The sequence below is a fragment of the Panthera onca genome, chromosome B4 (assembly GCF_046562875.1).
Source record: "Panthera onca isolate mPanOnc1 chromosome B4, mPanOnc1 haplotype 2, whole genome shotgun sequence".
NCBI lineage: Eukaryota > Metazoa > Chordata > Mammalia > Carnivora > Felidae > Panthera > Panthera onca.
Genome location: NC_138345.1, coordinates 48,060,829 through 48,087,625, shown reverse-complemented (window position 1 = coordinate 48,087,625; position 26,797 = coordinate 48,060,829). Strand labels below are relative to the sequence as shown.

The following is a 26,797-nucleotide window of genomic DNA, read 5'->3' as shown; positions in this document are numbered from 1 at the left end:
CAACTTCTCACTGAAACCAGAATCCAACAGGGTAATTGGCCCTTAAAAATATAACAAAGTAAGGGGCACCTGGGTGGTTCAGTTGATTAAACGTCCGACTTCAGCTCAGGTCATGATCTCACAGCTCATGAGTTCGAGCCCCGCATTGGGCTCTGTGCTGACAGCTCAGAGCCTGGAACCTGCTTGGGATTCTGTGTCTCCCTCTCTCTGCCCCTCCACCACTTGAGCTCTGTCTGTCTGTCTCTCTCTCTCTCAAAAATAAACATTAAAAATATATATAACAAAGTAATGGGTATTGAGTTCTATTTCATAAATGAACATAAATAAGATAGAAAAGAAACATGCTATGGCCTAAGTAACATGCCTAGTGTGCAGTGAGAGCCCCACCCCACAGCCTCCCTGAGGGAAGCAGAGGCATAAACGATTAATGGCTGGATCCCACAAGATGTGAGAAGTAGTATTTTCAGTATCATTGAGTTCTAAGTATTTTCAAAGTTTGCTTATTATTTCTTCTGCCGCCCATGAGTTATTAAATGTGTGTTTTTAAAATTCTTAAATGTTTGGGGGAGGTTGTCATTACCTGTTTGTTACTGAAACTTATTTAATGCCATCGTATGTCTATACTGTCAATTCTCTGCAAGATATTGTTGGAGGAGGTCAGCAAGAGGACGTGACTGCAGGTTGACCCATGAGCTGGACCCGGCAGTCGGAGGCTCCTCGCCTCCAATCCTGTCCTTGGAATATACACTCCGCTGGCCTTCCCCACTTCCAGAAGCTTCCCCAAGGACACGGCCTTGAGATAGGTGGTGATGAGAACACCCGCATGGTGTACATGACTGAGCCCAGGTAAAGCCTCCATATAAACTTCTAAGATCTAGCTGGTGGTGCAGGGATTAACTTGCTCCTCAGGACAAGCCTCATATGTAAGTTCCCTTGTTTATTAAACCTGCCACCCACCGACCTGGAGTGGCCTGCCTCTTTCTCTGGTTTCCCCTTTCTTTCTGCTTGCAAGGCCAGTTTCAGATTTCACCTGGGAAGCTCGGATGGGGTTGTGAACTAACTGTTGAGCCAGCCAGGACACTAAAGAAATGGGCCTTGGGAGAGAGGCATTCTACAGAACAATCCTGAGTTGGCCATCAATTTCTGCGTGCGGGGCATGGCGTCCCATGGATTAGAGGCTTGTGGACCACACGTGAGTATGGGGACACCTCGAAAACGCTGGTTGTCTTAATGCACTTGTTTGAGAAACTGCATGTAGCTCACTGGGGGCAAAGAGAATCCCTCGGGAGGTGAGCAGAGTGAAGAGCAGGATGTGGTGACTAACAGTGAAGCGGATGTACTGTCCCCTGCCTTCGAACCCCAAACACAAAGGAAAGCAAAAGCCCAGCAACAGCAACCCCAGCCCCCAGGGAGCCCCCAGTTCAGGAAACATTCATGAAGAGAGAAGATACTCCCCCTAAGCTTATTGGGATAGCTTCCAAGTTCCTGAAAAAGGCCCGGGAAAGTATCCAGGTGTGGCTAGCACAGCTATGAGATGAAGGGGCCATGGGATTTCTCTGACTGGGCAGGAGGATGAGAAAATGAGCAACATCAACCACATTCGCTGCTCTCTGGCAGCACCTGCATGGTACTCAGGGGTTCAAGGTACTCACTCCCTTGTTGATTGGGTTATTCTAGCCTGCAGGGAAGCTCAGCCCAATGAGGAGGCCTCTTTGGGCACCAGGGACCCTGGAAATCTCTACAGGAAGTACAAGAAGTTCTTAGAACTTCCTCTTTCTCTTCCGGTCCCAGGTGCTTCAGGAGTTCCGGGCTTCAGTACAGAAATTGCCCAATGCAAGAACCACACCACACACAACCAGTCACAAAAATTGCACAGAAGTGAAGAAACCCCAGTCACAAAGATATGAATATCCCTGTCTCTTTTTTTTAATGTTTATTTATTTTTGAGAGAGAGTTGAGCCGGGGAGGGGCAGAGAAGGAGACACAGAATCCAAAGCTGGCTCCAGGCTCTGTGCTATCAGCACAGAGTCCAATGTGGGGCTCAAACTCACAGACCATGAGATCATGACCTGAGCCAAACTCGAACATTTAACCAACTGAGCCACCTAGGTGCCCCAAAGATATGAATCTCTTAAGGGAGTGGACCCCAAGTTCCTGAGGAACATGTGCTTTGCCAGAAAGCACAACAAGAAGGGCTAAAGGAGATGGAGGCCAGTAATGCCAAGGCCATGGCTGTATGTGCTGAGGCTATCAATGCCCTTGACAAGCCCGTGATCCCAAAGGTTGGCAGCCGCAAGCTCAATCAACTTGCTTACATCACTCACCCCATGCTCTGGAAATGTGATCATGCCTGTAATGCCAAGGTCTCAGGCTCTACCAACCAAAGGCCAAGGCCAAGGTTCAAACCAAGGCCCAGGTTGTGGCTCTGGCCCCAGATGTAGCTGGAGGTGCCAGGTCCCTGATAAATGCTCTAATATGGAGGCTTCTGTCTGCCAATGTGAGGACAGAAGGACTGGTGTTACCCTGGGCTTCTATCTGCAGGGGCTGGTATCTTTCTGTGCTAGTTGCACAAATAAACCTGAGGCAGGATCTGTTGGAAAAGAAAAAGAAAAGAAAATTCTTAGAGAATTGGAAATGAAACAGACCATCATCTATGCCCCTGTCTTTGAAGGCCCTAATCAGGCCCACATGCATTGCAGGAATGAAAACTAAGATTCTCTATTCTGCTCCAGCACCCAGTATGGGATGCTGATGTCTGTGCTGAGCCCAGTCATGGGACAAACGTTTATGATGTTGGCTGATTCATTGCTGATCTGAAGGGGACTGACAAATGCCAGGAATGAGGATGGGCTGTGGAGAAGACCCAAAACAGAGAGGGAGCTGGAAGAGCCAAAAGGCTGTAAAGGATCCTATGAAAGTAACCTGAATGAAATGTGGTTTGACCTCACTGCTGCGGGGATCCCATCTGAACAGATAGACCAATAACCCAATGCTGTGTTGGATGTCGTATGGGAAGCTTTAAAGCCTGAACAATTCAGACCTGCCCCATCTGCCTCTACCGTCCCTGATGCCCCACCTGCTCCAACAGAGGCTTTAGGAATACAGTCTTATTTACGGTGGGTGCCTCCCAATGCCCTGGGCATAGGATGCAAGCCAAGATTACCTCCAGGTGAGGGTCAGTAGAGGTGACCAGAAGCCTCGTATAGAGCTCACTATTCACTGGTCCTCCAGAAATAAACAAAGGGTAAACTCTGGTAGACCCTGGAGCTGAATGTACTCTAATACATGGTAACCATCAGAAGTTGCCTGGCCCCTCACACCATTGATAATTAAGGAGGGCAAATAGTTATGGTCAGAAAGGTCTTTTTGACACTGCAATTGGGTGTTCTCCACCCCTGCCCAAGAACATGAGATTTTTACCTCCCCAATACCAGAGAACATATTGGGCATTCATACCCTCCAAAGTCAATCTGCAAACCTGTATTGCTGAATTCCACCTGTAGTTACAGTAATCAAATAAGTGCTGACAGGAAATGCCAGCTGGGAACTGGTAAGCCTGCCACCCCCATAAGGGGTGGTAACAGTCAAACAATATAAGTTCCCTGGGGGCATAAGGAGATAAGAGAAACTTATCCAGGAACTGCTCAGAGTGAGTATCATACTTCCTGCTCATCATGCTTTCCATAGCCCAGTAAGATCTGTAAGTAACCTTCATGGCAGATGACAGCGGAATACTGAGAACTGAACAAGACAGTGCCCCCATCCATGCAGCTGTTCCCAACATCGCCACCATCTTAGATACCTTGGCCAGGGTCCTAGAGTGTATCATGCTATGCTGCACTTAGCAAATGTCTTTTTCAGAAACCCCCTGGCACCTGAGTCACAAGATTAATCTGCCTTCACATGGCGGTGGGGGGGGGGGGGGGACAACAATGGAACTTTCAAGGACTTCTCCAAGTAGCCCAAGATCTGTCGCTATTCTCCTTCCCCTCATCAGTACAATGGGCCCATGACATTGACGATATAATGTTAACATGCAAAGATATGCTTGTTGCAGGACACCTTGCAGGTGATACACTTACAAGGGAGAGAATAGACAGTGAACCTACAGAAAATTCAAGGCCCAGGCACTACCATAAAGTCTTGGGAGTCATTTGGTCAGGGAAGACACGTGTTGTCTCGGAAGCTGTGATCGCTAGGTTGTGAGCCCATCCAATCCCTTTAAGTGTGAAAGAAGTACGAGCCTTTGTAGGGATTTGGTGGTTTTAGAGAACGTTCATTCCCCACTTGACACAGTGCCTCTATTCCTTATCCTGCCTAGAAAAGAAAGGGAATCAAAGCAGCAAGAACCTTTGAGAAGACAAAAGTACTAGTGAAGCAGATGAAAGCTCTGGGCATCCCCAAAGCAGGGCCAGCATTTGAGTTAGATGTGTCTGTGACTCCAGAAGGGCTGGGTCAGGCACTGTGACAGAGACAACAGAAAGACAGAGTGCCCCTGGAATTTTGGTCCTAGCACTAGAAGGGGGTAGAACCCCGATATACTGCCATAGAGCCCTAGCAACTGACCCTTCCGTAGATACAGGAGATTGGGTGCACAGAAAGATTGGGGCCATTGCACCCAGGCAGGATGACATGTTGCTACAGACTCTGGATTGCCCTTGAAATAAAGTGAGTTGGTTTAATGCAGCAACAGCATGTCCTGTGTGTTCTACACAGTGTCCAAGGCAACCACCAAAGGAGTCTGGGACCAGCCGCCGGAGTTCCTAACCGATGAGAGATTGATTACATTGGCACTTGCTCCTCTGATCATTCATGCCCACATTATGATCATCCCATGCAAGATAAATATTTTTGGTGCTGGCTGTGCCAGTGGGAGGGGCACTTAAAATTCCTCTACTAAAAATAGTCCCTTCCAGTTTTTAGCCCAAATTCCTCAGCACCATTGCCCTTCTTATACTCTTCTGAGTGGTCCCCCTTTCCACTCTCCTCCACAGTGTTTCCTGTGGTCTTGTTGATATCAAATATCATCCAAGCTACACCAATAACTGTTGTTCTAGGGAGTATGGAAGACCTTCAGTCTTTTTTCTAATTTTTAATGAATTTTATAACTAATTCTAACTAATTTTTAATTAACTTTTTCTATCAATAAGGTAGTAGCTACCTGATTGCATAAGTAGCTCATCTTTATTTGGGATAATTTTGAAATCATAGATAAAGCACAAAGAAAAGAAAGAACACTCATGTTTCCATAGAAGTTTCTTTATATAGGAAAGCCACTCATAATGTTTTATGTATACTTTAATACCTTGTTTCTATGCATATATACCTAATTATTTTACGTAAGTGGATAATATGAATAATACTCTGAATTTATGTTAATATAATTTATCTGGCTCTCACAGATTCAGAGATATTCCACTCTCATAGCCACAGTGCACTATTTATTTATTTATTTATTTATTTAAATGTTTATTTATTTATTTTGAGAGAGAGACAAAGAGAGCATGAGCTGGGAAGGCGCAGAGAGAGAGAGAGAGAGAGAGAGAGAATCCCAAGCAGGCTCCACACTGCCAGTGCAGAGCCTGTAATGGGGCTCAAACTCACAAACCAACCATGGGATCATGACCTGAGCTGAAGTCAAGAGTGGGGTGTTAACCAACTGAACCACCCAGGTGCCCCAATAGTGCACTGATTATTTAGCACGTATGCTCTCCCATGGTAATTTCTTTCCCCTGAAGCCTTAGCATGACTTCAGTTCATGGCACTGCCTGAATATGCGCTGTTTGTGCCTATTCCAGAATGCATTCTCACCACACACTTATCAGCCCAAGACCTGCCTCTGTGTCCAGATCTCATCTTTCAAATAACCAACAGTGAGAATTTGTGTATATATGAAACCAAATAGACTAAGTTTTTGAGCAATCAGAACAGGAAATTGAGCTCATGTTGCTCAGACCCTTATGTGAACCAGACAGATGCCCACTAGCTAACTCCTTTTGTTCTGATTTCAGGATCCCAGGAGACAAGTATTTAGCATGTCTGTATGAAGGAAATGTACCACTCATGACAGGGTGAGTATTTCAGTTTGTGCAAATTTCATATTTCTTATTGTTAGTGAATGCATTGTAGCTTATAAATTTATCTGTTATTTTTTTATTAATTTTTAAATGTTTATTCATTTTTTTCTTCTTTTGTTTTTTATTTTTTTATTATTTTTAATTTTTAATTTTTTAAAATTTACATCCAAATTAGTTAGCATATAGTGCAACAATGATTTCAGGAGTAGATTCCTTAGTGCCCCTTACCCATTAAGGTGCCCTTTACCCATCCCCCCTCCCACAACCCCTCCAGTAACCCTCTGTTTGTTCCCCATATTTATGAGTCTCTTCTGTTTTGTCCCCCTCCCTGTTTTTATATTATTTTTGTTTCCCTTCCCTTATGTTCATCTCTTTTGTCTCTTAAAGTCCTCATATGAGTGAGTTCATATGATTTTTGTCTTTGATTGACAAATTTCACTTAACATAATACCCTCCAGTTCCATCCACATAGTTGCAAATGGCAAGATTTCATTCTTTTTGATTGCCGAGTAATACTCCATTGTACATATATACCACATCTTCTTTATCCATTCATCCATCAAAGGACATTTGGGCTCTTTCCATACTTTGGCTATTGTTGATAGTGCTGCTATAAACATGGGGGTACATCTGTCCCTTCAAAACAGCATGCCTGTTTCCCGTGGATAAATGCCTAGTAGTGCAATTCCTGGGTCGTGGGGTAGTTCTATTTTTAGTTTTTTGAGGAAACTCCATACTATTTTCCAGAGTGGCTGCACCAGCTTGCATTGCCACCAACAATGCAAAAGAGATCCTCTTTCTCCACATCCTTGCCAACATCTGTTGTTGCCTGAGTTGTTAATGTTAGCCATTCTGACAGGAGTGAGGTGGTATCTCATTGTGGTTTTGATTTGTATTTTCCTGATGATGAATGATGTTGAGCATTTTTCATGTGTTGGTTGGCCATCTGGATGTCTTCCTTGGAGAATTGTCTATTTATGTTTTTGTTCATTTCTTCACTGGATTATTTGTTTTTTGGGTGTTGAGTTTGATAAGTTCTTTATAGATTTTGGAAACTAACCCTTTATCTGATATGTCATTTGAAAATATCTTCTCCCATTCTGTCGGTTGCCTTTTAGTTTTGCTGATTGTTTCCTTTGCTGTGCAGAAGCTTTTTATTTTGACAAGGTTCCAGTAGATTTTTGCTTTTGTATCCCTTGCCTCCGGAGACGTGTTGAGTGAGAAGTTGCTGCGGCCAAGTTCAAAGAGGTTTTTGCCTGCTTTCTCCTTGAGGATTTTGATGGCTTCCTGTCTTACCTTTAGGTCTTTCATCCATTTTGAGTTTCTTTTTGTGTATAGTGTAAGAAAGTGGTCCAGGTTCATTCTTCTGCATGTCGCTGTCCAGTTTTCCCAGCACCACTTGCTGAAGAGACTGTCTTTATTCCATTGGATATTCTTTCCTGCTTTGTCAAAGATTAGTTGGCCATATGTTTGTGGGCCCATTTCTGGGTTCTCTATTCTGTTCCATTGATCTGAGTGCCTGTTCTTGTGCCAGTACCATACTGTCTTGATGATTACAGCTTTGTAGTATAGCTTAAAGTCTGGGATTGTGATGCCTCCTGCTTTGGTTTTCTTTTTAAAGATTGCTTTGGCTATTTGGGGTCTTTTCTGGTTCTATACAAATTTTAGGATTATTTGTTCTAGCTCTGTGAAGAATTCTGGTGTTATTTTGATAAGGATTACATTTAATATGTAGATTGCTTTGGGTAGTATCGATATTTTAACAATATTTGTTCTTCCTATCCAGGAGCATGGGACCTTTTTCTATTTTTTTTTTTGTGTCTTCTTCAATTTCTTTCATTAGCTTTTGATAGTTTTCAATGTATAGATTTTTCACCGCTTTGGTTAGATTTATTCCTAGGTATTTTATGGTTTTTGGTGCAACTGTAAATTGGATCGATTCTCTTTCTGTCGCTTCATTGTTGGTGTATAGGAATGCAACCAATCTCTGTGTGTTGATTTTATATCCTGCAACTTTGTTGAATTCATGAATCAATTCTAGCAGTTTTTTGATGGAATCTTTTGGGTTTTCCATATAGAGTATCATGTCATCTGCACAGAGTGAAAGTTTGACCTCCTCCTGGCCGATTTGGATGCCTTTTATTTCTTTGTGTTGTCTGATTGCAGAGGCTAAGACTTCCAATACTGTGTTGAATAACAGTGATGAGAGTGGACATCCCTATCTTGTTCTTGACCTTAGGGGGAAAGCTCTCAGTTTTTCCCCATTGAGGATGATATTAGCATTGGGTCATTCATTTATGGCTTTTATGATCTCGAGGTATGCTCCTTCTCTCCCTACTTTCTTGAGGGTATCAAGAAACGATGCTGTATTTTGTCTCAATCTGCATCTATTGAGAGGATCATGTGGTTCTTGTCCTTTCTTTACTGATGTGATGAATCACATTAATTGTTTTGCAGATATTGAACCAGCCCTGCATCCCAGGTATAAATTCCACTTGGTCATGGTGAATAACTTTTTTAATGTATTGTTGAATCCGGTTGGTTAATATCTTGTTGAGGATTTTTGCATCCATATTCATCAGGGAAATTGGTCTATAGTTCTCCTTTTTAGTGGGGTCTCTGGTTTTAGAATCAAGGTAATGTTGGCTTCATAGAAAGAGTTTGGAAGTTTTCCTTCCATTTCTAATTTTTGAAACACCTTCAAGAGAATAGGTGTTAACTCTTCCTTAAAGTAGAATTCCTTTGGTAGAATTTCCCTGGAAATCCATCTAGCCCTGGACTCTGTTTTTTGGGAGATTTTTGATAACTAATTCAATTTCCTTACTAGTTATGGGTCTGTTCAAATTTTCTATTTCTTCCTGTTTCAGTTTTGGTAGTGTATATGTTTCTAGGAATTTGTCCATTTCTTCCAGATTGCCCATTTTATTAGCATATAATTTTTCATAATATTCTTATTATTGTTTTTATTTCTGCTGAGTTGGTTGTGATCTCTCCTCTTTCATTCTTGATTTTATTTATTTGGGTCCTTTCCTTTTTCTTTTTGATCAGACTGGCTAGTGCTTTATCAATTTTGTTAATTCTTTCAAAGAACCAGCTTCTGGTTTCATTGGTCTGTTCTACTGTTTTTTTGGTTTCAATAGCATTAATTTCTGCTCTAATCTTTATTATTTCCTGTCTTCTGCTGGTTTGGGGTTTTATTTGCTGTTCTTTTTCCTCCAGCTCCTTAAGGCGTAAGGTTAGGTTGTGTACCTGAGATCTTTCTTCCTTCTTTAGGAAGGCCTGGATTGCTACATACTTTCTTCTTATGACCACCTTTGCTGTGTCCCAGAGGTTTTGGGTTGTGGTGTTATCATTTTCATTGACTTCCATATACTTTTTAATTTACTCTTTAACTTCTTGGTTGGCCCATTCATTCTTTAGTAGGATGTTCTTCAGTCTCCAAGTATTTGTTACCTTTCCAAATTTTTTCTTGTGGTTGATTTCGAGTTTCATAGCCTTGTGGTCTGAAAATATGCATGGTATGATCTCGATGTTTTTGTACTTATTAGGGCTGATTTGTGTCCCAGTATATGTTCTATTCTGGAGAACCTTCCATGTGCACTGGAGAAGAAAGTGTATTCTGCTGCTTTAGAATGAAATGTTCTGAATATATCTGTTAAGTCCGTCTGGTCCAGTGTGTCATTCTAAGCCATTGTTTCCTTGTTGATTTTTTGATTAGATGATCTGTCCATTGCTGTGAGTGGGGTGTTGAAGTCTCCTACTATTATGATATTGCTATCAATGAGTTTCTTTATGTTTGTGATTAATTGATTTATATATTTGGGTGTTTAAATATATATATATATTTGGGCACATAAATATTTACAATTGTTAGGTCTTCTTGATGGATAGACCCCTGGATTATGATATAATGCCCTTCTGCATCTCTTGGTACAGTCTTTATTTTCAAGTCTAGATTGTCTGATATAAGTACGGCTACTCCAGCTTTCTTTTGTTGACCATTAGCATGATGGTTCTCCATCCCCTTATTTTCAATCTGAAGGTGTCTTTCGGTCTAAAGTGGGTCTCTTGTAAACAGCATATAGATGGATCTTGTTTCCTTATCCATTCTGTTACCCTATGTCTTTTGATTGGAACATTGAGTCCATTGACGTTTAGAGTGAGTAGTGAAAGATATTAATTTATTGCCATTATGATGCTTGTAGAGTTGGAGTTTCTGGTGTTCTCTGGTCCTTACTAATCTGTGTTGCTTTTGGTATTTTTTTATTTATTTATTTTCATTTTTTTTCTCCCCTCATTGAGTCCCCCTTAAAATTTCTTGCAGGGCTGGTTTAGTGGTCACAAACTCCTTTAATTTTTGTTTGTCTGAGAAACTTTTTATGTCTCCTTCTATTTTGAATGACAGCCTTGCTGGATAAAGAATTCTTGGCTGCATATTTTTCTGATTCAGCACATTGAATATATCCTGCCACTCCTTTCTGGCCTGCCAAGTTTCTGTGGATAGGTCTGCTGTAAACCTGATCTGTCTTCCCTTGTAGGTTAGGGACTTTTTTTCCCTTGCTGCTTGTGTGAACCAGACAGATGCCCACTAGCTAACTCCTTTTGTTCTGATTTCAGGATCCCAGGAGACAAGTATTTAGCATGTCTGTATGAAGGAAATGTACCACTCATGACAGGGTGAGTATTTCAGTTTGTGCAAATTTCATATTTCCTATTGTTAGTGAATGCATTGTAGCTTATAAATTTATCTCTCATTTTTTTATTACTTTTTTTAAAGCTTATTTTTGAGAGACAGAGAGAGACAGCATAAGCAGGGAAGGGGCAGAGAGAGGGAGACACAGAATCTGAAGCAGGCTCCAGGTTCTGAGCTGTCAGCACAGAGCCTGACGCAGGGCTCGAACTCATGAACTGAGATCATGACCTGAGCCAAAGTCAGACAAACAACTGAACCACACAGATGCCCCTATATCTTATTTTTAAATTGAATTAGGCCTCAAGAGATTGGTCATCTCTTATTAGTTGACAATCAAGTTTCTGCACCATTAAAGCTGAAAACCATGGTGACATCATCTAGGCAATTCCATCAGTGGTAGTAGCATATCTGGGCTCCCAGCCATCGGGTTCCTTAAAATATGTTGTGTCACTCTGCCTACAGCAATTCCTGGTATGTTCCACTCCCAAAGCAATAAAGTTTTGACTCATCCTCCTATTATCGTGTAATACCTTGTTCTTTACATATCATTCAAATAGGCCAATGAGTTACAAATAACTTTTTAGTAGTAAAATTTTTTTAAATTAAGCAACGCATGAAATTCCAGAGTCTTTGAGTTGAACTGCATAGACAGAGGGACTTTAAAATCTTTTCCCTGCTTTCCTCCTCTCTTTCTTCTGCTAACATCTATCTACTCACTTTAAGAACCAGCTCCAGACTTGATGTACCTCACCCCAGGCTGTACGCTTCCTTCTTTCAACTCCCAAAATACCTTGTGTTGATCAATCACTGCACTTACCACACTATAATTACATGCTTATGCCTTGACTGCCCTGAGAGATCATTGAAAGCAGATTTTGTCTTATTCTTCTTTGTAATCCCTAACACCTAGCAAAGTTTCTGATGCATGTTCCTTTATGAATAAAGGAATGAATGTCTAAAGCACTAGCCCACATGTAGTTCAAAGACAGCTGTGTGACTTGATATTTATTTCTGTATTGAATAGGTAGGCTTTCAAATTTGGTTGCACACATCTGCCCATCTGACAACATAATTACAATTACAAATATAATGATAGGTAAAATTTACTGGGCATGTACCATGGTAAGTAGCTTTATACCCATTAGCTCATTTAATCCCCACAACAATGCTGCAAAGTAAATGTTGTCATTTAAAATGTTCAAGTAAAGAAACTGATTCCAGACCCACACTTATGCCATATTGTTCATATTGCCTAGTTCACCACAGGCAAGCATACCTACGGCCCCTCAGATTAAATCTAGCCACACAGCCCAGGTACCCTGTGGAAGTCTACAGCTATCTCCATGTTTTCTTCAAGCTCTTCCACTTCTCAATAACTGTACGCTTCTGCATCCATGAGGATTGTCTCTATTTACCCTTACAAAATCATCTGACTTAAGAAATTAGGCTGTGAAGAGGAGGAGAGACATATGGCCATTTTTAGAAGGGAAAATAAGATGAAGGATTTTGTTGGCTTTGTTTTTAATGATGGGTTTCAGGAGGTTTGTTTGTTTTGCAAAAGAATCGAGAGGCCACAGACAGGGAAGAGGGAATAAATAGGTGACAGCATGAGGCTGAGTTAGGAGTGAAAGGGAAAGAAGACGGGAGGATCTGACACTGTTGGAGAGATTGATCTTAGCTAAATGGGAGGAAACACTCCTTTACTGTAACAGGCTAGAACAGAGATGGGTGGAAATCCAGATGCTTATGTAAAGTTGTTAGAGGGAAGAGAGTAAAGGGAGTTTGAAGTAATCTTTGTGGAAGGGAGAAAGCAAACTGACCAAAGAAACAATAGCATGGCTAGGCAGAGATGAGGGTTCATTCTGGGTTGAGATTTATGAACGCCTAATGGCACCAAGCTTTTCGCCTGATTGGTTTCCTCCATCAGAGGTTCAGATAGTGGAATGGAAGCACAAACAGACAGACAGCTGGATTCATGCAGGTAGTCAGCTGGGTTGAACTGGTAATTGTGATGCCATTAAGAATGCCTAAGTAGGTCCACTGTGATGCAAGGTTGTCCTCTTAAAGCTTCTGTAACCCAGTGATGCCAATTCAGTCCTTTTCGAAGCAAACCATTATAATGCAAAGAGGTTAGTTTAGAAAAGTGTGAAATAAAATAGAACCATAGCAAACCTTCCCCAGATTAAACAGCACAGAACTAAAGACTTAGTTATGCTGACATGTATAGTTTAACTCTAATGGAGACCCATGTGCTTTCATTCATCTATTTATGTGAAATCTAAAGCTATTTTACTCACCACGTCTCCAATGCCTAGCACAGTACCTGAAGCATGTTAAATGTACAGTAAGTGTTTCGTGAATGAGAGTGTCAATATGACTTGCTACTGAAATGGTAAAAAGTATTGGAAACATAAGATGACTCAACACCATAAGGAAATTAGTCCTTCCTAAACTAACATAAAATGAACACCATTTCAATAAAATATCAACAAAAGTTTTATGGAGTTAGATAAGTTTTTACTAACGTTCATATGAAAAAAATAAACATGCAAGAATAGATAGGGAAACACAAAAAGAAACAAAAACGAAGGGGACTAGCTCAACCAAATATTAAAATACAGTGTAAAGGCTCTATAATTTCAAGTGTGGGGATTGGAACATAAATAGATGGACCAATGGAATAGAATAAACTCAAGTACACATAGAAATTAGTGTAGGATAAAGATGGACCATTTATTACCACTGGGTAATAAATGATGCTGGGACAACTGTTTGACCATTTGGGAAAAAAATAAAATGATATCCCTGCCTAATGCGGTACACAAGAATAAGCTTCAAATGTATTAGGAAAATAAAAGTAAAAAAGGAAGCCATACAAGTATTAGAACAAAACACAAATGATTTTTTTAACATTAGTATAAAGGAGGGCTCCACACTGAGCATGGAGCCTGCTTGGGATTTTCTCTCTCCCTCTCCCTCTCCCTCTGCCCCCATCCCCCACTCATGCACTCCCTTTCTCCCTCTCTCTCTAAAAGAAAAAAGAGCAAAGAAAGAAAATTACTGTCGGGAAAGCTTTGAAATTATAAAAATTATTAAATGATCAAAATCCAGAGGCAATAAATTAAATATTTATAAATGTGACTATGCAAAGATACAAAATTTTGTAGGGCAAAAAAAAAAAAATACCATCAGATTGTCACCTATTCTGTTGACAAGACTTTGTGGAAGGAGGCATTCTCTTATTGGGTGGTGGAAATACAAACTGGTACACTCTCTTAGAGGAGGCCCTGGCACACAAGTTAGGATAACAAAACTACATGTGGACTTACTTTTTGACCCAGCAATCCCACCGCTAGGAATTTACACTGAAGATACACCTCCAACAGTCTTCCATTGAAGATACACCTCCAATACATATGCACATTGCCGTGTTGTTTGTAATTGCAAAAACACTGGAAACAACCTAAATGCCCACACGTTGGAAACTGTGGAATAAATTGTGGCCATCCAGAAAATGCTGTAAGAAATGATGGTCTCTATGAACAGTTGTGGATGCATTTTTAAGCGAAAATAGCAATGTGTAAAAGAGTATTTAGTATGATAGCTTTCCGTTAAAAAGAAGGAAAAATAAAATATACACATATCAGCTTATTTGTGAAAAAGAAACAGGAAGGATAAACCAAAACCTTAGAAGACTGGTTCTCTATAGGGAGTATATGGGAATGGGTTATAAAAAATGTGGGAATTGGAGCAGGTAGAAGGGAGGGGAGGGGAGATGTAACACTTCTGTGGGTGTAACTTTCTGTTTTCTGAATTTGAGAACCATGTTAGTGTTTCATCTACTCAGAGAATACATGTAATTTAAATCAACCAGGATTGAGGAGGGAGACCATACTAAAACCAGGATAACAACAACAATAAAACTATTTAAATGTATCACGGGTGAATGGCATAACTACACTGAAGGGGTTGGACAAAAAAGAAATAAACAAATGAGGGAGGGGTAAAGGGTAGGGGAAGTAGAAGAAGAAGGAGGAAGGAAAAATATTCATCAGTATCTTGCATCGTGTAACAAAAAATAATTCAAAAAAGATTGTAGACCTAAATATAGAACATTTATAGATGAAAACATTGGACTTCATACAAATTAAGACCTTCTGCTCTTTCAAGACACTGTTAACAAAAATGAAAAGGTAAACCATAGACTTCAAGATAATATTTGCAAATCAGATATCTAGTAAAAAGTCTTATATCTGTAATATATAAAGAACTCTCAAAACTCAGTAAGAAGAATTAATACTGAGTGACATCAGCAAGATGGCAGAAAACTCTGGACCCTCCTTCCTCCCACAGACCCATCAATTCAATTCATAATACACAGACAAATTCCCTTTGTGAGAAATCCAGGAACCGGATGAGAGGCTCCTGCACCATGAGCGAGTGCAAAAGCATCCACATCAAAGCCAGTGGGAAAACTCAAGTCACCATGATCCTTCCCCTCTGGCACAGCACTGCCCAGCTGGGAGGAAACCCTCATCCCAACTTGTTCCTGGGGAGGGAAGAAAAGGACTGGATGATACATCCAACATTCTCACTTTTCTGAAGACTGCCCAAGAGACTGGTTTCTGTCTTACCTGAACTTGAGCAATAACAGGTGAGGGCCCCAGACTGGGAGCCACTGAGAAAAGAGGCAGCCCCTTATTGGAACTGGCATGCAGGCAGCAGTTTGGACTAGCATGTACACATTTGCCATAGACCCTCCTCCTGGCTCAGTGTACTGTGAGCGAGTAGAAATCCTCATATCCTAGCTTTGCTCTCTGAGGAGGGAGAGGTGGACCTTGCAACCAACATTCTAACTTTTGCAGGAGTGTCCAAGGGACTGGCTTCTGTCTTACCTGATTGCTTCTGAGAATGTTGATGAGGGGCACCTGGTTCACTCAGTCAGTTACGTGCCAGACTGTTGATTTCGGCTCAGGTCATGATCTCACGATTCGTGAAATCAAGCCCCGGGTCAGGTTCTACACTGACAGCATGGAGCCTGCTTTGGATTCTCTCTCTTCCTCTCTCTGCCCCTCCCTTGTTCACGCACACATGCGGGTGCGGACTCTCTCGAAATAAATGAATAAATAAACATTAAAAAAAAAAAAGAATGTTGATGAGACCATGCACACTCTAGATGACTGGTGGCTGCTGAGGATAAAGGCAAAGGTTTGGAATGGCATTTACTTACTCACAAAAGCTCCTACCCATGATTCAGCACAGCCCAATCAGGAAGATCCCCAGCTCCAAGATTATCCCTGATGAGGAAAAGAGAAGACAGAAATATATATACAACATTCAGACTTTTTAGGTGACTGCCTGAGAGCTGGTTCCAGTCTTACCTATCTCTGAGCACGGATGGGACCTGGCATACTCTAGACATCTGGGGATCACTGAGGACAAGGTCATGGGTGTGCTGCTCCAGAAGATCTATGGTATAGCAGACAGATATCAGCGGGAGGAAGGGATTATAAAATCCTGCAATAAGAAACCAGCAAGTCCCTCTGGGAATTTAAACATACAAGGGAAGGGAAGGCATATAAACAAAGAAGATTTGAGAGCTCCACCCCCCATATTTCTCTGGCAGGGCTGACAGTGACAGTCTCCTCCTGTATGAAGCCAGTCCAGGAAGATCGGGAGAGGTGGATGATACCAAAACAGAGTCAAGGAAAACAAAGAAAAACAGGGAAATGTGCCCCCCCCCAAAAGGAACAAGCTAAATCTCCAGAAACTGACCCTGATAAAATGGAGATATATGAATTATATCACAAAGAATTCAAAATAACTATCATAAAAATGCTCAGTGAGTTCAGGCTAACGATGCACAGAAAAAATAAGAATTTCAACAAAGAGACAGAAAGTATAGAAAAGAACAAAACAGAAAACTTGAAGCCAAAGAATACAACAGTTGATCTGAAAAATTGACTGGAGGGGTTCAACAGCAGATGAGCAAGCAGAAGAAAGAAGGGGTGAATTCAGAAAGGTCATTTGAAATTATCCAGTCAGAGGAGCAAAAAGAAGAATGAAAAGTTCATGGGGCTTATGGTAGACCAGCAAATGGACCAGTACTATGGGAATCCCAGAAAAAAAGAAAGAGAATTGGCCAGAAAGCTATGTTAAAAAAGAATGCTCAAAAACTTTCAAATTTAGGGAAGGATATGGACCTCTGCTCCAAGAAGCTCAACAGTCTCCAAAAAAAAAAAAAAAAAAAAAAAGATGAATCTGAAGAAGTCCATAATGACACACATTATAATCAAACTGTCAAAAGCTAAAGACAAAGAGAAAATTTCTAAAGCAGACTTACCAGATATGCTGAAGGAAGTTCTTCAACTTGAAACAAAAGGATTCTAAACAGCAACACAAAAGCAAATGAACCATAAAACTTGCTGGTAAATGTAAACATGGATAGCAATGCAGAACCTGTAATACTGTAATGGTGGTGTATATATCACTTTTGGTTCAAGTGTACAAGTTAAAATACAAAAGTACAAAAAAAAACTATGACTATAAAAACACATGAAGTAGATACACAGTAAAAAAAAAAAAAAGGTTGTAATATTTGACGTCAATAACATAAAGTGTTTTAGGGGGAGACATAAAGGTATAGTTTTGTGATTGAAGTTTTTGTCAACTTAAAGCAGAATGTTAAAAGTTTAAGAAGTTTTATGTAAGCTCCATGGTAATTACAAAGAAAATACCTATAGAAAATACAGCAAAGAAAGTGAGGAAATGAGAAAGCAATCAAAGCATGTTATTAAAAGAATAATAATAATAAATTTAAAAATTAATGAACCACAAGGGAAGACAGCAAAAGAGAGAAGAAGGGACAAAAGACTTACAAGATAATATCACACAATTCATAAAATGGCAATAAGAAGTCCTTCTCTATCAATAATTACTTAAATGTAAATACATTAAACTCCCCAGTCAAAGTACATAGAGTTGTTTAAAGGGAAACAAACAAACAAAAAGATCCAACTATATGCTGTCTCCAAAAAACTCACTTTAAGGACATACAGAGGCTGAAAGGAAAAGATGGAAAAGATACTCAACAAAATAAAAGCAAACTAAATTTGACAATATATTAAAAGGATCACATACATAACCAAATGGGAATTTTCCCTAGGATGCAAGTTCAGTTGAACATAACCAAATCAATGTGATATACCACATTAACAGGGTAAAGGGAAAAAATAGCTGATCATCTCAATAGATGCAGAAAAGACACTTGACAAAATTCAACATACTTGCATGATTAATAACTCTCAACAAAGTAGAAGTAGAAGGAAATTGCATCAACATAACAGAGGCTATATATGAAAAGCTCACAGCTAACATCATACTCAACAATGAAAAACTGAAACTCTTCCTCTAAGATCAGGAATAAGACAAGGATGGCCGCTCTTGCCACTTTCATTCAACATAGTACTGGAAGTCCTAGGCAGAACAGTTAGGCAAGAAGAAATAAAAGGCAAAAAGAAATAAATGGAAAAGAAGAAGTAAACTTGTCTGTTTGCAGATGGTATTATCTTATAGGTAGGAAATCCTAAAGACCACTGAAAAACCGTTGGTACTAAAAAATTCAATAAAGTTGCAGGATACAAAATTAACATTGCATTTCTATACAATGAAATCTGAACAGGATATTTAAAAAACAATCCCTTGGGGTGACTGGGTGGCTCAGTCAGTTAAACTTCAGACTCTTGATATCAGCTCAGATCATGATCTCTCAGTCTGTGAGTTTGAGCCCTGTTTTGGGCTCTGTGCCAACAGCTCAAAGCCCGGAGCCTGATTCAGATTCTGTGTCTCCCTCTCTCTCTGCCCCTCCTCCACTCACATTCAGTTTCTTTCTCAAAAATAAAAAAATTAGAAGAATTTTTTAAATAAAAAATATTTTTTAAATCCCATTTACAATAGCATCAATAACAATAAAATACTTAGAAATAAACTTAACCAGAAGGTGAAAGACTTATACATCGAAAACTATAAAACATTAATGAAAGAAATTAAGGAAGACATAAATAAATAGAAAGACATCCCATATCACGGGCACTTTTTGCAAAAATAGTAAAAACAATACTGAAATTCATATGGATCCAAAAGGATCCTGAATAGCCAAAACAATGTTGGAAAAGAAGCACAAAGTTCGAGGCATCATGCTTTCTGATTTCAAAATATGTCACATAGTTACAGTAATTAAAACTGTATGGTACTGGCATAAAGGCAGACATATAGACTAATGGAAGATTATGGAGAGCCCAGAAATAAACCTATGCATACACAGTCAATTGATTTTTGATAAGGATACCAAGAATACACATTGGGAATATGTATTCAAGAATATATCTGGAAATATCATACACAAAAATCAATGTAAAATGAATTAAAGACCTAAACACAACATCTAAAACCAAAAACTCCCAGGAGAAAACATAAGGGGAAAGTTTCATGAAATTGGTATTAGTAACAATTTCTTCACTATGACACCAAAAGAACAAGCAACAAATATACCTGTGGAACTACATCAAACTAAAAGCTGCATAGCAAAGGAAACAAATCAATAGCGAGAAGGCATCCTATGGAATGGAGGAAAATACTTATAAACCACATATCTGATAAGGGGTTAATATCCAAAATATATAAGAACTCCTGAAACTCAATAGCAAAACAACAACAACAAACCTCATAACTCTATTTAAAAATGGGCAAAAAACTTGAATAGGCATACCTCCAAGGAAGACATACAAATAGCCAAGAGCTATATGAAAAGATGTTCAGATCATCAAAGAAATGAAAACCAAAACTACAATAAGATATCAGCTCACACCTCTTGGGATGGATATTATTAAAAATAGCAAGTGTTGGTGAGATTGCGGGGAAATTGAAACCCTCTGCACTGGTGTTAGGAATGTAAAATGGTGCAGCAGTTATGGAAAACAGCATGGATGTTCCTCAAAAAAAAAATTAAAAATCAAACTACCAAACGATCCAGCAATCCTACTTCTGGGTATTTATCCAAAAGAATTGAAATCAGAATCTTCAAGAAATATTCACACTACCATGTTCACTGCAGCATTATTCATAATAGCCAAGAGGTGGAAACAATCGAAATGTATCTGTAGTTGAATGGATTCAAAATGTGGAATGTACATACAGTGGAATATTATTCGGCCTTTGAAAAGGAAGAAATCCTGCCATATGCAACAACTGGGATGAACATTGAGAACATTATGTTAAATGAAGTAAGCCAGTCACAGAAAAACAAATACTGCCTAATTCCACTCATGTGAGGTGTGTAAAATAGGCTCGTAGAAACAGAGTAGAATCATGGTTGTCAGGAGCTGGGAAGAGGGGGAAATGGAGAGGTGCTGTTAAATGGGTATCAAGTTTCAATTAAGCAGGATGAAAAAGTTGTAGATATCCACTGTACCACGTTGTGCTCAAAGTTAATACCATACCACATACTTAAAAATTTGTTGAGAGGATGATCTTATGCGATCTTATCACAATTAAAAAACAACTTAGTAACAAGGAAACAAAAATAATTTAAAAATGAACAAAAGATTTGATATTTCACCGAAGATTAAAAGATGCTCAACATCGGGGCGCCTGGGTGACTCAGTAGGTTAAGTGTCCAACTCTTGATTTCAGCTCAGGTCATGATCTCACAGTTTGTGGGTTCAAGTTCCACATCGAGCTCCATGCTGACAGTGTAGAGCCTGCTTGGGATTATCTCCCCCACTCTCTCTTTCCCTCCCCTGCTTGTGCTCTCTCAAAATAAATAAATAAATTGAATAAGTAGAAATAAACTTATTTCTATAAATAAACAGAAATAAATAGATAATAAATAGAAAATAATATAGAAAATATTAGAAATAGTATTTATTATATTATTATATTATATTATTTATTATTATATAATATATTATATATTATATTATTTATTATTATATAATATATATTATATTATTTATAATATATTATATTATTTATTATTATATAATATATATTATATAATATATATTATATTATTTATTATATTATTATATTATATTGTATATATTATTATAAAATATTAGAAAATCAAAATAAATAGAAAAAAAAGATGCTCAATATCTTTCTTCATTAGGAAAATGTGAATTGAAACCACAGTGAGATACTACTACGCATCTATTAGAAAGGCTAAAATTAAAGACTAACCATACAAGTGTTGACTAGTATATGAAGGAACTATAATACTCATATCCTGCTGGTGGAAATGTAAAATGGTACAACCATTTTGAAAATCAGTTTGCAAATTCCTAAAAAGTTAAATGTATATCTATCACATAACTTGTCTATTCTACCCCTAATTATTTTCCCAAGATAAATGGAAGCCGATGTCTACACAAAGACTTGTGTGTATATGTTCACAGAATTTTTATTTAGAATAGCCTCAAACTGGAAATAACACAAGTGTCCATAAATAGTAAATGAGTAAGCAAATCATGGTCTATCCATACATTGGAATATTACTTGGCAATATAAAAAAGAACATGGGATAGATCTCAAAGAACGCTAAGTGATAGTAGTCATATAAAAAGAATACATCCTGCATGATTCCATTTACATAGAATTCTAGAAAATGAACATCACAGTGGCATAAAACTGATTAGTTGTTCCAGATGGGACAGTTGGAAGGGGTGGGAGGGAGGGATTACTAAGGAAAGGTGGGAAATTTCTACGTGATAGATTCTTTATCTTTAGAGTGATGATGGTTTCATATGTGTATACTATGTGAAAATGTATGTACACTTTAACTGTACACTCTAAATATGTGTGGTTATGTCAATGAGACCTCAACAATGTTTTTTTTTTAACTGATACAACATAGATCCATTCAGCAAAAGTGAGAATATGGAAACTCTACAGGACAGCAGCCTGGTATCTCTAACAAATAAATTGTAAGGAAAAAAATATGAAAGGGAAGTGATACATTAAAAGTGACTTAAGACACATATTAATGAAATGTAGTCTATGCCGAGTAGACTCTGTCCGGATCCCAATGCAAAGAACAAAAAAAAAAAAAGAAAGAAAGAAAGAAAGAAAGAAAGAAAGAAAGAAAGAAAGAAAGAAAAAGAAAGAAATCTAGGAGGTAATTGGGGAAATCCGGAAACTGAGTAGTTGATGATATTAAGGAATTGCTGTTAATTTTTTTATATATTATAATGGCATTATTATGTTTTTAGAAAATGGTCTCTAGCTTAGGTGGGATGAGGATATGAGGTCTGGATGAATATTGGCCAAATTATTGAAGTTGGTGACGGTACCTGTGTTTTTATTCCGATTTTGTTTAAGTGTAAAATTTTCCATAATACTTTTTAAAATTATATCTAAGCTGCATTTTGGATGCATACATTGTATTTTCCATGGTGATATTATAGAGGAAGAAAAACTTCTCCTTGACTTTCTCAAGGTCCCTGGCTGGGACTGGAAATTAAACTGATCAAAACAGATTAACAGGAGAAAAGCACACAAATTTTGTTGAATTTCTCCACGTACATGGAAGCCTTCACAAGAGAATAAAACCTAGAGAAGTGACTAGAGTAGGAAGCTTTTATATCTTTAGGACAAAGAAACAATAAATGGGTGAAAAGTTGATAAGACAAAGGGGTTTGGGCTGGGGACAGTCCAACGAGACCTAGGTGGTCCCTGTCCTCCTTAAATAAGGATTCGTTTAACAAGTTTTGTTTGCAAATTCTTCTGGTGCCCTCTCTGTCACCTCTTCTGGTGCCAATAAAGTCTGTTTCCAGTAAAAGGAGAATTTATTTTCTGCCTTCGTGCAGAAAAGGAGGCCCTTTTTCTGCATTTACTGCTTCTTAATTGCCTTCAGCTCAAAATAATTTTTACTTCATAGAGGCCTATTTTGGGGTGATATATTGGAATACAATAAAGTCAAAACTAAATTAAAGCAAAAAGGTACTTTTCTACTGAGATTAGCTCCAATCTAAAGATTCAATAGTTTGAATTCTTAAAAGGAATTGTCTTGCATCATTTGTGTACACAGAATCTCCAGAAATTGGGAATGTAGAAAGCCATTTTTTTGTAAAAAAAAAAAAAAAAAAAAAAAAGTAACATTTATTGAGTGCTTTACATGTATCCATTTATTTCATAATTATATGATATCAGGTATGATTATAGGTTCTTTGGATGGCCAGACTTAGCACAGTGACCCTCGGACAAAAGGCAGAACTTTGTCACAGCTTCAAACTAGAAAAGGCTGCCATGCAAGTCACACAGCAGTTTGTACCTGGGACTGAGCCAGCCAGCAGAGCCGAAAGGACAGTTTTTATGGCCAACAGAGTGATGTCAGCTAGGTTTTGTGTCTTTCTAGGGACTGGGTATTTTGAATAACTCCATGGGCCCAAAGATCAGGCCATCCCTGGGTGTTAGTATCCGGGAGCCTCTGGCAGTTGGATACTGGATACTGTAACCCAAGGGTGTTAGAGCCTAACAAGGGAAGTAACTGGGGTAGGGGTTTAGCAAACTACCTGGAAGAGGAATGGAGAATTTCTAGCTCTGACTCCAAAACTGGATCAAGAGAGCACTTGTGAAATGTTATGTTACGTGGATATTGTCAAATCACTTTAGTTCTCTGAACTCACAAAATGCCTATGAGGTAGGTACTAGCATTATCATTACCATTATATAGAGGAGAAAACAAAGGCAAAGAGATAAATATACCTGCAAACTGAAGTTAGTGGCAAAGTTAAGATTTGAAACGGTGTTGCATGGAAAGCATTAACAAATAGAAACGCAAACTCATTCTCTTAAGAGCATCAGAATTTCTCCATCTGAAGCTAGTGAAGCAATTTGGATGAAAGGAAGACCGGGAGACCAGTCTTGGAGGTTACAGAGCAATCTTTCTGCTTTTACTTAGCTTACTGTTTATTTGGAAAGGCTTAGTGGAGTCTCTTTTTTATTTTTTTATTTTTTTTTAGTTTTATTATATTTTTTAAGAGGGAGGAGGGGCAGAGAGAACGGGAGTGAGAGAGTCTTAAGCAGACTCCACATTCAGCACAGAGCCCGACACAGAGCTTCATCTCATGACCCTAAGATCATGACCTGAGCCGAAATCAAGAGTGGGACGGTTAACTGACTGAGCCACTCAGGCGCCCCAAGTCTCTTTTTTAGAGTGTGGGGCACTTCAAGTTCATTCCCCTGGTGGAGCCATTGCATTCCCATCATCCATGCTGTTGGATAATCCATCTACGTTGGGATTCAATTCCATGCAACCCAGGTATCCCACTATTTTGGGCTACCCTGGGGGAAAACAAAATTCATTTAAGAGTTGCCTTTGATTTCAAGTTATTTAAGGAGAGTACACCCACATAAAACACACATAAAAAAGAAAATAAGGGCCAAAATTAGTGCTATAAATAAGTACAACAATAATTTAAGGCAGGAAAAAGTGAACACAGATCAAAGCAACTTCGGGATAAAGCTCATTCTACCCTCTTTGCACCTCATACAACTCGTACCTGTGTGGCACTTAGTATTATTCTGTCTGGCATTGTAGTAATCTGTGTACTTACCCAAATCCCACTGCCAGGTAGTAAGTTCTTCTTCCAGGGCAGTAGCTACAAACCTTCTCATTGAGCAGTATCTAGCACAGTGACTCATTTTTTACTAAGCCCTCCAAAGTGCTTGTTGAACAGAGCGGATTTGGGCCTAGAGCTGAGCCTTAAATGACAGCTTGGTTTGGAAAGGAAGGGAAGAAAGGAATAAGCTAGGAGAACAAGCTCATCAAAAATGGAAAGAAAGGGCAAGATGTTTCAGACCTGTTGTAGACCAGAAGAGGGTTCACCCAGGAGAAACGAAATGAGATAGAAAGGCATAGAGTCATATCGTGATTTGAACTTTCTTATATAGGCTGTTGGCTTTCAACAGCACAGGCTAGGGGGAATTTGAATCTTTTGGGAAGTTTTTAAAATCCCAGCCCAGAGAAGATCAGACTGATAAGGGGCATTAAGTGACCATGAGCATTTTGAAAATGCTTCCTAGATGATTTATACCTTCAACTGTTGCTTTTGGCGTTGAAGAGGCTTTGAAAAAAAGTGTAACAACAACTACAAAAATAACATGACTTAAACTGTTAATATGTTCATTCAAAGTGAAAAAGCTTGATCGAATATATACTTTAGGGCAGATGCTTGGCTGGCTCAGTTGGTAAAGCGTGCAACTCTTAATCTCAGGGTTGTGAGTTCAAGCCCCGAGTTGGGTGTGGGCTTGAAAACAACAACAACAAAGTGAGAAAACATACTTTATGTTTCAAAGTATACAATAGCCAATTTAAAACTCCTGATTCTACTTACAGTCTATTTAGAAGATTTGTTCAGTCAGGACACCGTCAAATATTTTCACTTTTTTATATAAAATGAAATTTCCTGTGGATATTTTAAAATAAAAATAAAATTTTTAGATGACAAAACTACTATGTTCTTGTCATAAAAAATTTTGGGAAATACGGACATGGGGAAAAATCACCCCAAATCCTACAACACAGAAGCATGCATTACAACACACTCTTGTAATTCTTTCCTTTGCTTAGCTGGCTTCCCCTTCTCCACCCCATTTAAAATTTGTATCCATTTGAATATGTAACAACTTATGCATGCAGTGAGACAAATTCAGGTTTGGTACAATTGTCAATTAAGTCCCATCCTTCTTCCAGCCACATTTCCATTTCATTAACCTTGCACAAGCATGTCCCTTATATTAAACTATTTAGTTTTGGGGCTCTGCTCATGGTATCATGGTGAGGCTTGACCATAGGATGCATTTTATCTCAACAGGGTCAATGCAATTTGGTCCTCCCTGCAGTTTATACTTAGTGGAAGCCATGTGAACAAGGAAAGTATTCTCTTCCCCACTGCACAGCCCCTGCTGTCGTCTGGCACAATGATCTAATGGCCCCAAGTCTCACAAACTCCTTGACATTTGCTTTTTCTGCCTCTGCCTAAAGCCCCTTTCTCCTCTGAGAGCTCAAATCAAGTTAACAAGGCAGGCAAGTTATGGCGAGACATCATGCTTTTCTCTCCCTCCCTTCTTCCTTTTCCCCACCCGTTCTGTTTTTCCCCAAGAGCCCACACACAAACCTAATTGTCCAGTATCCTTCTTCAGTACAAACCACCTCAGGTAGGTGACTACATATGGGCTCATGCATGCATCAGACACATCCAAACATGAATTCTAGTTTAGCTCAGCCAAAGATCCCACACTACCAAAGCCTAGTTAATAACATCATTCCCTAGAAGATAAACAGTAAGAGGATGGGCTCTGGGACTGTTAATAGATCGCCCCTGAGTCATTTGCTTCTCAGAGCCGATTTTTAAAAGCATGACTCGTTATTCAAGAGGAGTTATAAGGATGTAAAAAAATCATTGCTCAATTTATTTGGCAATGAAAATGGCCATTATGGTTTTTATGCAACGTTGCTTCTGTTAGGTAATTCTTGTTGACCTAGCGTTCCAACCAAGTTGCTTGGTAGCAAGTGCTGACCAGAAAAGCATCGACTTGTGCTTTAAATGGTTATCAACCACAGCAAGGAAGTAATCTGCCCTGTGCTATGAAGTATGCAGCTTGAGAAATGCACCTTGTGTCACAGGGCAAGAAGAGGAAGCAGAAAGAAAACACAGTCTTGGCGAAGGAAGCCCTGAGGCCACCCTGCCTCTAGCTTGTGGAGCCCAGCTGAGAGCACAGCGAACTTGATCCCTGAATTTGGGGTCTTGAATTACCAAACCGAGTGAAAGATCCCCCTCTCAATTTTTACATTATGTCTTCCCCATTCTTCTGGCCTGAATTTTGACGTGTCAGTCAGTCGAAGACTATCAAAGTAATTTTTTCAAAAATGATTCAGAGAAGTTCTATTTTCTGAGTCATTTAATATCTGTTACCTTAATACATGAACTAAAATTAACCCAGTATAAAATTTCATGACCACAACCTT

At 39.1% G+C, this 26,797-nt stretch overlaps 1 long non-coding RNA gene across 4 annotated transcripts; it reads right to left on the bottom strand.

The window, feature by feature from the left end:
• Positions 1-305: 305 nt before the first annotated feature.
• Positions 306-25,237, bottom strand: LOC132694681 (uncharacterized). 4 transcript variants are annotated; one of them, XR_009617434.3, is made up of 5 exons: positions 25,164-25,237; positions 16,152-16,239; positions 16,001-16,067; positions 4,351-4,462; positions 306-2,590 (listed from the first exon to the last, which is right to left on the bottom strand). It is a non-coding gene; the product is annotated as an uncharacterized LOC132694681 (long non-coding RNA). The 4 variants fall into 4 exon arrangements; XR_009617431.3 differs by lacking the exon at positions 25,164-25,237 and adding an exon at positions 17,114-18,577; XR_014137921.1 differs by lacking the exon at positions 4,351-4,462.
• Between the last annotated feature and the right edge of the window lie 1,560 nt (positions 25,238-26,797).